This window comes from Alligator mississippiensis, chromosome 7 (assembly GCF_030867095.1).
Source record: "Alligator mississippiensis isolate rAllMis1 chromosome 7, rAllMis1, whole genome shotgun sequence".
Classification (NCBI taxonomy): Eukaryota; Metazoa; Chordata; order Crocodylia; family Alligatoridae; genus Alligator; species Alligator mississippiensis.
The window spans coordinates 14,957,158-14,968,137 of record NC_081830.1 but is presented as its reverse complement, the minus strand read 5'-3'; the positions used below and the strand labels follow the sequence as shown (position 1 = coordinate 14,968,137).

Here is a 10,980-nt window from a genome sequence, read left to right as displayed (position 1 = left end):
TATCTTGGTAGATGTTTTGCTTCCTCCCCAGATAGACATCTATATGACAGATTACTTGTCTTTTCCATTAGTATTATACTCAAAAAGGACAGAGGCATTAGTCTGCATGCAACTCTCTCCTCAGCTGGGACCTGTTGAGCACAGCTGTCCCCATTAGGAGATGCACCTAATGCTTTTCCCCCTGAAAGGCATTTGGCCCTGCTTTCCTATACACTCTGTGCTCCATAAACAGTCTCGCCTCTTCCCCATCTAACACGCCAAACCTTTTCTGATATGCAAATAGGCAATGTGTAGTGAGAAGTCCTCCTGATGCCTGATCTGGCTATAAAACCCACGGAACATTTGTTGATTAAACCACACAGGTCCACTACGGCACCTGCTCCAGTGCCTTTTGCAGCACTTGGGCTGTGAGGAACCTGTAAAACTGGGTATCAGTGAAGCACTCACGTTTAAAGTATTTTACATTGGAGTGGGATTTGTATCTCTACATGAACATCTATCCATACCTCTGTTAATTAAACCCCGCACAATAGTTGCCCATTGTGGCTCCAGCATATTTTCCGGAGTCATGCTGAGTTTGTGATCCACCAAACCCCAATACATTTTCTACCAGTGACATTGGCAAGACAATAGGATTTAATTATGGTTGAATTATCAAAAGTGACTTCGGACCAGATTTTAAAGTTATGTAGGCAGATAAAGGTGCCAATGGGGGTCAGAGGCACCTGAAGCGAGGTGCCTGACTCCAATCTGAATGAATAGAAATAAAAGTTTGAGAACTATTAGTCCATGCGAATCTCAGTTTTAATGTTGCAATTTGTTCTAGTGATGCAGTGCTACAGACCTCCCCCCGCCCCCGCCCTTTCCACTGGCTATGTGTAGTTTCCTTATTGTTTGCAACTGTTGTTATTACTATTACCATTGAGTACTACTATTACTCTTATTTAATCTGGATTTACAAGCATGTAACCAAGACTAGAAGACCCAGTCCTGCCCCAATCCTGGCCTGTCCAGCCAGTCTGAGGAAGCAGGAACTCAAGAACAATAGTGAAGCTCCTTTAATGCCAGGTCTGGCCTACCAGGAACCAAGCTGGGCAGGTCTGCAAGATTTGCCAGAGCTGAGCACAATGTCACTGCTGGAGTAATGGCAATTCACAAATGAGCAAGATTTGTGTGTCCATGTATCAGAGTTTCCATGGTGGATGAAATAAGCTGAGTTTAGCGTATTCATATATGTGACCATGTGTGTTTAGATGTGCACTGATGTGTTTCAAGTCTTCCTTATGCAGGAGAGAAATCAGCTTGTTATGTTGTGTGGTAGGGAAAAAAAAACTCCCCTGTGCTTCTGAGGCTGAGCTTTATACTCTGTGGGCGCAGGTACACATGAACTTAATTTGACACAATAAACTCTACCACAGTTTGCTCTTGCACACAACATTTACACATGTGCCTTGGAGCACAGCACGTTGAACTGGGGCAGAGCAGCCCTGGCTGGCAAAGGGCTCGGGGGTTCAGCCTGGGGCTGCAACCCAGCTCAGCGTGTTGTGGCCAGGTCATAAGGGTGCTCCAGGACAAGGTTATTTGATAGGCAGCCCTGCACTGTAATACCCTCACGCCCCAGCCAGCCCCGTCAGCATCTACACATGTATTGCAGTGGAGTGCCTCCTCCATAGGATAGTACTTATGTCTGGCAGTACTATCCAACAGTGGAGTTAAGGAGTTTACTTTGACCTAATAGCACAACACATGTAGATGTTGACAGTTTACTGAAGAGCTAATTAGTCTGCTCCTCAGTAAATGCCTTGTGTAGACATGCTCTGTGCATGTGCAGTGTCTATATGCATGTATGTGTATACGTGTGCTGCTTGCACCTGGAATAAATTATATTGGTTATATAATGCTGTGTGTGTATACATATGTTCCTATGTGTGTCCAATTCTATTCTGCTGGGGGTAACACGGCCAGCTGCATATTCTTGGGTACCCTGAAACAAATGCACATTGTATATCCCTTCAGCATCCTGCAGGAGAAGATCCTGGTGATCTTCAAAAAGTGTCTAGATGCTCACCTTGCTGGGGTTATCTGACCCCAGAAGTCTTTCCTGGACATGCACGGGGGCCGGGCCTGATGATTGGTAAAGTCCCTTCCATCCCCTAACAGCTATGAAAAATGGGATCTTGTATGTGTGCTGTGTATGCATGTGTGTGTCTGCTGCCCTCTGTTAGTGGAAAATGTCCAGCTGCATGTGGGTGCGTCACGTGACCACCAAGATAGAGATGCTGAGCCTATTCAGGATGTGCATGTAGGTGACTGCCTCTCTCTGGAAGCAATTATATTGTTCACAATGTGTGATTGAGTGCGCATTGCTTCCTTCTGGAAGGACTGATGCTGCATTTGTAGCACCGTGTGGGCACGCACTGTCATTTCCTGGAGGGAATGATGCTGCTCATTATGTATATGGGGGTGGGGAACAGGCATTCATCCTGACCCATGATGGATGAAGAAAGTTTAGTCCAGCCTCACTCCTGAATACCCTCTTCTATGGGTATTTGCTGCAACTCTGGTCTGGCCTAATAAGTGCCGTGCTGGGGCAGTTCAAGAGGGGGGCTACCGTGTCTGCCTGCAATGTGAGGCGTGGAATAGCAGGCATGTCTGCAAGTCACAATAGTGGTGCAGAGAGAAAGAGTGCATGTGGAGGGTGGAAGTGAGGAGTACAGTCTGGGTCCAGGTGAATTATCAGTCACGTGTCCAAGGCAGGAAACATAAGAGAGATGTGTGACTCCTTCCTAAAACGGATTAACACAAATGGGAATCGGGTCCAGGACAGGTGGTTGCTGGTGGCTGCTAACCAAGCTGCAACGAGGACCGGGCTTCTGATATTTGGGATGCACAGATTTCAGAAAAAACTGGGCAGGGAAAATCCAGTCCTAAGGTAGCAGAGTGGGCAGAGCAGGATTGAAGGGGATTGTCAAGGCTGGAAATGCTTGGGGCTAGGGAGAGTAAGAGTGGTAAAGTCAGGAATAAGAGATGTTTTTAGAGCTGGTGATGGGAGAGCCCAGGTCTGGGGAGGAAGAGGGGCTGCAGGTCAGCGATAAGTAAAATTTCCAGAGCTGTGTGGGGAGAGGGCCTAGGAGCTTTATAGCAGGCTCTGTAGGTTATGTTTAATGCACATTGGCAGAGCTGTGTGTGTATGTGCATGCACAATTGTTTTGGAGCCCAGCGTTGGGTAGCAGGGGGGCCTACAGGTCATGCATGCAGCTCCTGGGCATATATTTATGTCCGGCAGGGTGGCACCTTAAAGGTAAGTGGTTATCTGCCACTGAAGGCTGGAATCCAAGCAGTGTTTTTCGAATGTGACACCTGGGCCTGCCCGCCTGTGCCGACGTCCTGGGAACCTGGGCTGCATTTGTGTGTCGGTGGCACTGCGCCCCACCCTCACATTCCCTGTAGACTGTATGGATGGGATTCATTCACAGAATTAATGAATAAAGGCATCACCCTTCCCATGAACTGGCGATCACGGCTTGACCCATATTACCTTACCCATCGGGGGCAACTTGACATGTGAGCTGTTCATTTCCTTCCTTCTGAAACTTTAATCTATACTCCCTGACTTGCTTTTCATACCAGCCCCAGAAGACTTCCTCAGACCTGCATTTCCCAAATTACTTTTTATTCTAACAACTCCCAGTGGGACCCATCAAGAACAATCGATAGCTTTGTTTCTGTCACAGCCCTTAATGCCCAGAGATTTGCCAGATCTCCCTGCAGTGTCCTGGCTCCTCACCTCAGCACAGTATTCCTTGGAGCGCCCATTAAAGCGCATGATGTTATAATGATGGATGTGGGCTCCTACAATTCTCTGGAGCAGCAGGTGCTTCAACGCTAATTAGAGAGATTTCTTTTTAGAAGGTGTGCTGCTGAGAGAGTTGTTGATAATGATTATTGGAACTTTTTATTTTTTTAACTGAAAATTTTATTAGTTTTATCCAAATGAAAAAGTAAAGTTAACTTGTTTCAAATGAAATGGATGAGAAAGCTTTCCAAGTAGGGGTCTGTCACTCCAGATCTTTGATTAGATGGATAGAAACAGATGCAACCTGTTGGCTATTATGTTCTTGCCACTTCCCTTGACTAGTCATGAGGGGCTAGGAGTCTTTGCTTGATCTTTAACCCTCTTCTAGGGATGGCTAAGGTAGTGGTTACAGTTGCATTGCAAAACCTTGCTAGGTTCATTTCCCATTTGCTTTGTCTCTAAACAATTAGCTATACCATCATGAAAAATATTCTTTAAAACTAACAAAACAAACCAACGATGTTTAAAAAAATAATGCAGTGCTCCTGCCATTGAAAATAGCCACTCTGTAGCCCCTGCCCAATGAAGTTCACTGTGCATAAAGAATGTGTTCATAAGTCTTGGGTGTAAAGACACGGAGAGAGAGACAGATAGACAGAGAGAGAAAGAGAGAAAAAAAAAATTATATTTATTTATTTTTTTTACATCATTGCAAACTATTAATAACAAAATCAATGGCCCTCCCAAGGAGCCAAGAATGAAATACTTGTCGGTAATAAAAACACTCATTTGACCAAACTTTGAAACCTGTTTAGAAACCACTTGAATATAGAGAATACAGAATTCTTCAGTATCTGCTTAATGAACTCGAACTGCACAAGAAGTGGGTTTGTTACTTTTCAGAAGATCTATCTATCATTCTTTCTTTCTTCTTCTTTCTGTCCTTTGCTTCCTGGTGTGGGCACATTTGGATCTAAACTCTTAGCTTTATAATAAAATGTGGACTAGTTTGTGTCACGCTGGGCTGTGGAAGAGGCACTCTGCAACCTAAGTGGTGCACAGAGGTGCCCATGGCCAAGACCCCATGCAGCAGCTGTCACTGGAAGCCACCGGTTCTCTTGGTGATGGGTACCCTGCACAGGGTGTGCCAGGATGTGTTGACTTACCCTGGTCTTGTTGTCACTAAGCATCATCTCCAAGTCATGTCAGGCTATTTTTAATACAATCTCTGCTGCAGTCAGGGCAGGCAGCAAAGACAGGGATGTGGCACACTTCGACCGTGCATGTGAACAGTGCCTTCCCAGACAGGATCTCAAGGCAGATCACCTGAGTTGTAGCTGGGCACAGGGAGGGACAGCAGAGTGCCAGGCCTGCCACTCCCATTGCTGCCCACCACTAGAGAAACAGGCAGTGATAGAGGTGGCCTGTCTAGTGAGCTGCCACTGGGGAGGACTTGTGGTGTGCAGATGTGGTCTTCTAGTAGGGAGGAAGGAGCAGAGGCACCTGTTCCTCTTAGGCAGAATTTGGGGGTGGGTTGGACCCTCCACTGCAGCTCTCTTACTCCCTGCCTCTGGCCTGCTTGTGAGAGGTGACAGCCTAGAAATGAGACAGTAAAGCCACTCTGGGGATGTCCTGTCTCTCAGAGGTGCTCTTAAGACTGCTTAGAAAGTGGTATGAGCATACACACCATTATAATAACTATGGTATAAGTTCCTACATAAAATAGAGGAGAATGTGGCTCCATTAGGTGTGCGATGGGTGTGAGCCAGTGGTTCTCAGCCCCTACTGTGTATGTGCAGCTGCAAACTGATAGCTGCTCATCTTTTGCAATTTATATCCATGCCTTGAGTCCTGAAGGTTATCACACTGCCTCACAGTGGCTGTTACAAGCCATTTCCCTTGAGGAAATGGTTACCTCTGACTAGACATGGACACACTACACCTTCACCAGTGTAATTACCACTGCTATGTATTTCGACCTGCTTGTCCCTGCAGTATTCCTACACAAGACTCAAACAAGTTACACAAATGTAGGGCTGTACATCTTGTGGTTTCTTGTCTACACCAGCATAAGGCAGGTGACTGATCGATGCATCCTACATGTCTGATCCCCATAAAAATTCATCTTTCTAATGCACTGCTACAGGGGTATATGGTAGCACAGAGTGCTAGGCAGAAAGAAGTTAAAAGCTTCTACAGATCTATGGCTTAATACAGTAGTTTCCAAACTGTGGTACATGTACCACTGATAGTACAAATGGACATGCTGGTTAGATTTTCACCTGAACAAGTCTTATTGTATTTAGTCTGGGGTACAGCAGGGGTTTCCCCTGTCCCCAGCACCGTTTATTTGTGCTGTTGAGATGATATCTATGTCACAGTAAGGAACAGATTGTGCCCTACTTGTTCTTTGGAACAAGTCTGGAACAGGCCTGGCCATGCCCCCGCGCCTGGCGCTGCAGTAGCAAAGGGGGAGCGCCTGGTGGACCCCGGCTTAGGTCCATGCAGGTGGGACAGGGAGGAATTAAACCCCCACCCTGGCCAGGTCACTCCAGGCTACTGCTGGGGCTGGCCAGGCCCCTCCCACTGGAGCAGCAAGGGAGAAATGCCTGGCAGGTCCATGCTGGTGGGACAGGGGAGGGAGAAGTGGAATAAAACTCTTCCCTGCTCCCTTCCAGGGCCAGCGTCTAGCCAGGCCCCCGCCCCTACCTACCCCTGCTCTGGCTGGGGAGCAAAGGGGCACAGCCAGCCCTTCTTGGCTGGAGCAGACAGCGCAATTCAGCCCAGAGAGCATGCTGGGTTGCTGGGGGATTCTGGTTTAACTTAACCAGGAAGAGGTCTGGGACAGAAATTGCATAAACCTGTTTGAGCTCTATCAGTTAAGTCAATACTGCATTCAACCAGGTTTATCTCAAACTGGTTTTGGCCATTTTGAAACTGGTTTTATGTGCACTGCACTTATATTCTGTTACAGGTTTAAACCAGTTTCTGATCCCTTAAACCGGTCTGTGTGTAACTTCTGTCCTTAGCCCTCAACATTATTTCCAAATCACAGATTTATTTATCTTTTTACCATGCTTGATATTTACTCAGTAGTTGGACTGAATGTTGAAAGGAGCCTCTGTTACTTTTAAATACATGAGCCAGTAGTTACACTGTCTTCCAGTTCTTTGATTAGATAGGAACATGACAGCTGTGGGTAACCAGAGCACTTGCTACCTAGATAGTAATAATGACAATGGTTCGGATTTTCAGGGGAGCTGAAGTGAGATCATAACACAATCTACACTTTTCCTCAGTAGAGTCCAGAAAGCTTTAAGAAAATGAAGACAGCACCATTAACTAGCTTGTGGATGGCAAAAACAGGCACAGAGAACTGGAGCAACTTGGCCAGGTCACAGACTTCCTCTACGATAGGCTTGTAAATGGAGCCCAGGTCTACAGGGCCTGACCTCCCCAGCCATGACATCCTCTTTCTAGCACACTGAGGTCACGGTGACTTCTGAGAATAAGGGATATCAGCACTTGGACAGTAAAAATGCCATCAGACAGTATATTGTTTATCTACTGACAGTAACATTTTGGGAGAGTGAGTCATGCCGCACTGACCACTTTTCTCAAAGCATCCTTCACCCCTTTGTTCCTCAAAGCATAGATAAAGGGGTTCAGCACTGGAGTGACAATAGTGTTTAGTACATGGACAGTTTTGGTCAAATCGAGTGACTCCTTTATGGAAGGCTTGACGTGCAGGAAAATGGTGGAGCCATACCAGATAATCACGACAATCAGATGAGAAGAACAAGTAGAAAAGGCCTTTTGGTGACCTTTGGCTGATGGGATGCTCAATATGGTGGAGATGATGTAAATGTAGGATACCAAAGTTATTGTGCATGATCCCAGGATGACAATGAATGAGATGATGAAGGCCACCAGCTCCACTGACTGTGTGTCAGTGCAGGAGAGAACTATCCATGGGGCTATGTCACAAAATAAATTATTAATGATATTACATCCACAGAAGGACAGCCTGGAGATCAAATATGCTGGGGCAGAAATAGCTACAAAGCCACAGAGCCAAGAGCCAGCTGAGCAGACAAGGTGCCATTCATAATGGAGCTATAGTGCAGTGGGTAGCATATGGCCAAATACCGGTCATAGGCCATGACAGCCAGGAGGAAATATTCTGTACTCCCAGGGAGAAAACAAAGTACATCTGTAGGAGGCAGCTAAGGAAGGAGATTGCCTGACTTTTCTCCAAGAGGACAGCCAGGGCTTTAGGGACACAAGCTGTTGTGTACCATATTTCCAGGAAAGAGAGGTTGCAGAGAAACCAGTACATGGGTGTGTGTAGCTGTGGGTGAGTTCTCACTAAGAGTATGATGGAGACATTTGCTGTCACTGTTGGGATGTACATGAAGAGGAAGAGCATGAAGAGGGAGACCTGAAAATAACAATTGCCAGGGAATTCTTGGAGGATGAAAACTTACAAACTGCTCTGGTTCCCCCTTTCTGCACTGGCTGTAACATCCATCTGTCAAGTCACAAGACACAGTAAGGGATACAACTGAATATTACCCAATACATTGCTGGATGTTGTGAAATATATTTAATAACGTACTCATTAAAAATATATATATCCTTTTGGAACAAGCTTATGAAACACTGTCATCTATTGTTCTCTCCTCTGTTATAACCTCTAGACACAACTCAGTGTGACTCGGGCTCCCCCAGTGGCTCAGATAACACTGCAACAATCATAGGGAGAGAGTTTTAAAAGAACTGAATGGGTTGGGGTTTTTTTGGATGATGATGGTGATGATGATGATGATACTGAGCAATCAGTTCAATACACTTTAGAAAGTGTCCTCATTTTCAAAAATGCTGCTATCTGAAAGTCAAGCCTACCTTTAAAAGCTGCAACTTATGCCCTTGGCACCCATTCAATTTTTGTCATTCCAAATCCATTTCCGACATCCTGAAGTGTAAGGAGAGGCACATTCAAGCCATTTGACAGCAGAAGAGAAAAGATGCAAAGTTGAGGTTTATCTTGGGATCGTAGCATCTTTGACAGGCACATCAAACATGTGCCTGCTGTATAGAGATACTGTTGTCTTCCAGCATCCCAGAATGCACCCTTCCCCATCCTTATTTACAGCTTTGGAGATGGGAATTAACCCTTAATTGTCCCAACAAGTTGCAAACTAGCTCCTTGGCCCATCCCACACTGCACACAGGAACTAAGCTTCTGCTAGAGTACCCAGGGGAAGAGCAGGGTTGGGCCCTACCACCATCATCTGCACCCCTAAACCTCAGCTTCCCCCACAAGCCAAACGCAGGCTGTCAGCCAGACAGGCAATTTGCACTTCGTTCAGTTCTCAGGAATCAGTGGAGCAAGGCATGCTGGAATATCTGCTCAGCATCCCTATAGTGGTGGAGCATGAGTACTGCATGCTCAGACTCATTGGGAGTGCCTGCTTCTGTATTGTTCCAACTTTATTGCAGCACAAAATCCCCAAATTTGGAATTGCACAAACTGAATATGGTCCAAGGCCCATTGGCACTCAAAATGGGACATGCTGAAAACCCCTATTCAACTTTGTGTATCTTGGCACACAATAAGCAAAAACAAGAGAACAGGGGACTGTAAAGAAATGGATCTGGAGAAGGAATTTAGTCCACCCCTGTGCCAAGGTAGGGTCATGTAAGTCTAAAGTATTCTGAACAGATATTTGTTTCATATGCTGTCAATAACCAATGACATACATTCCCTGGGTAATCATTAGGACTAGCCTGTGCTCATTTAGAGCAGCCTACCTAGAGAAACTGGAATCTCCATCCTTGGAGCAGGTTACACAGACATTTAGCAGTGATGGTTTAGTCAGGGTTGATCCTGCCTTGAGCAGGGAGCTGGATTAGATGACCTTCTGAGGTCCCTTCCAGCCAAGGATTTCCAAAAGAAACAAAGAGGTTGAAGCACCCAACTCATGAATTGAGTCTTTGGCATCAAATGTCTCCTTTTGAATATGCAACTGTAGTAATATATTGATGCAAACAGCATTCAAATATGTAGAAGCAAAGGTCATTAAACTGATTTTATATTACTAAGAACCAACTTGGATGACAGTTTCAGAAAAAGCCTAATTGAATTTGCTACCCACATGAAATTCATTGGAAGATGATTGCTAAATTCCCTTGGACTTCCTTGGAAAAATAGTCATATGATCCGTTTCTCTTACACTCGGTCAGGTTCACAGAGGAGAAAACAGCAGTCTCATAAATTAGGTTTGGAGTCTGTGTGAAGAAGAGCAAAAACTTGTTAAAGTGTTTTTCAGAAAAGGGAAAACCTGCGTAGGATGGGTGTGACCTACTTTCACCATTGCAGAAACAGAAAGCTTATATGGTTATAGAGAATAATTTACACTTAAAATTGGGACACAGCCACAGTTGCTTAAGGTTGGCAAGATGGAACTAAAACACTTGGGAAAGGGGGACGTATATATGTGTTTAGTGTAGATAAACATAGAAATTAAAACTGAAATTAAAAGTTTGAGGCTTTCAAAGAGTCCTAAGAGAGTTAAGCACCTGAATGCTTTTGACATTTTATTAGAATTTGATACCTCTTAAGTACTTTTGACAAGCCTAGACTGAATAGAAATGGACACTTAGCCCAATGACAAAAATTATTATAGAAGTTTAGTTCACCTCTCTTGAGATTAATACATTGCACATTCAGTTGGTACAAATCAATGTAGCTGTGTTGAAACAAGTGGGACAAATATTCCTTTCATGTATAAAAGTGCAGCTCCATTTACATCACTTGAGGATCAAAACAAAGATAACTAATTTGGCACGCACCAGAATGATGCTTTCTAGAAACTATTGTAACAGAAGTGTCTAAGTACTACTGTAATATTTGTAAATAAGAAATTGTGGGAATAGGATACAAAAAAAGGCGATGCAGTGGGCAACAGAGATTGAACAGAATGAGACAAAATAAAGTAACCCAAAATATTAAATAGTACAAAGAAGATAAATTAGTGATAGCTGCTCTTTCCCATAAAATGTTTGAACTAAAAATAATATAAACTATGTTATGATGATGTTTATGATGTTGTTTATAATAATGATGATGATGATGATGATGATGATGATGATGATGTAATTACCCTGTGGAACCCATCACT

General features: G+C 44.5%; 1 pseudogene; it reads right to left on the bottom strand.

The window, feature by feature from the left end:
• Positions 1 to 7,390: 7,390 nt before the first annotated feature.
• On the bottom strand, positions 7,391 to 9,632 carry LOC132251803 (olfactory receptor 6F1-like; annotated as a pseudogene).
• Positions 9,633 to 10,980: the final 1,348 nt, after the last annotated feature.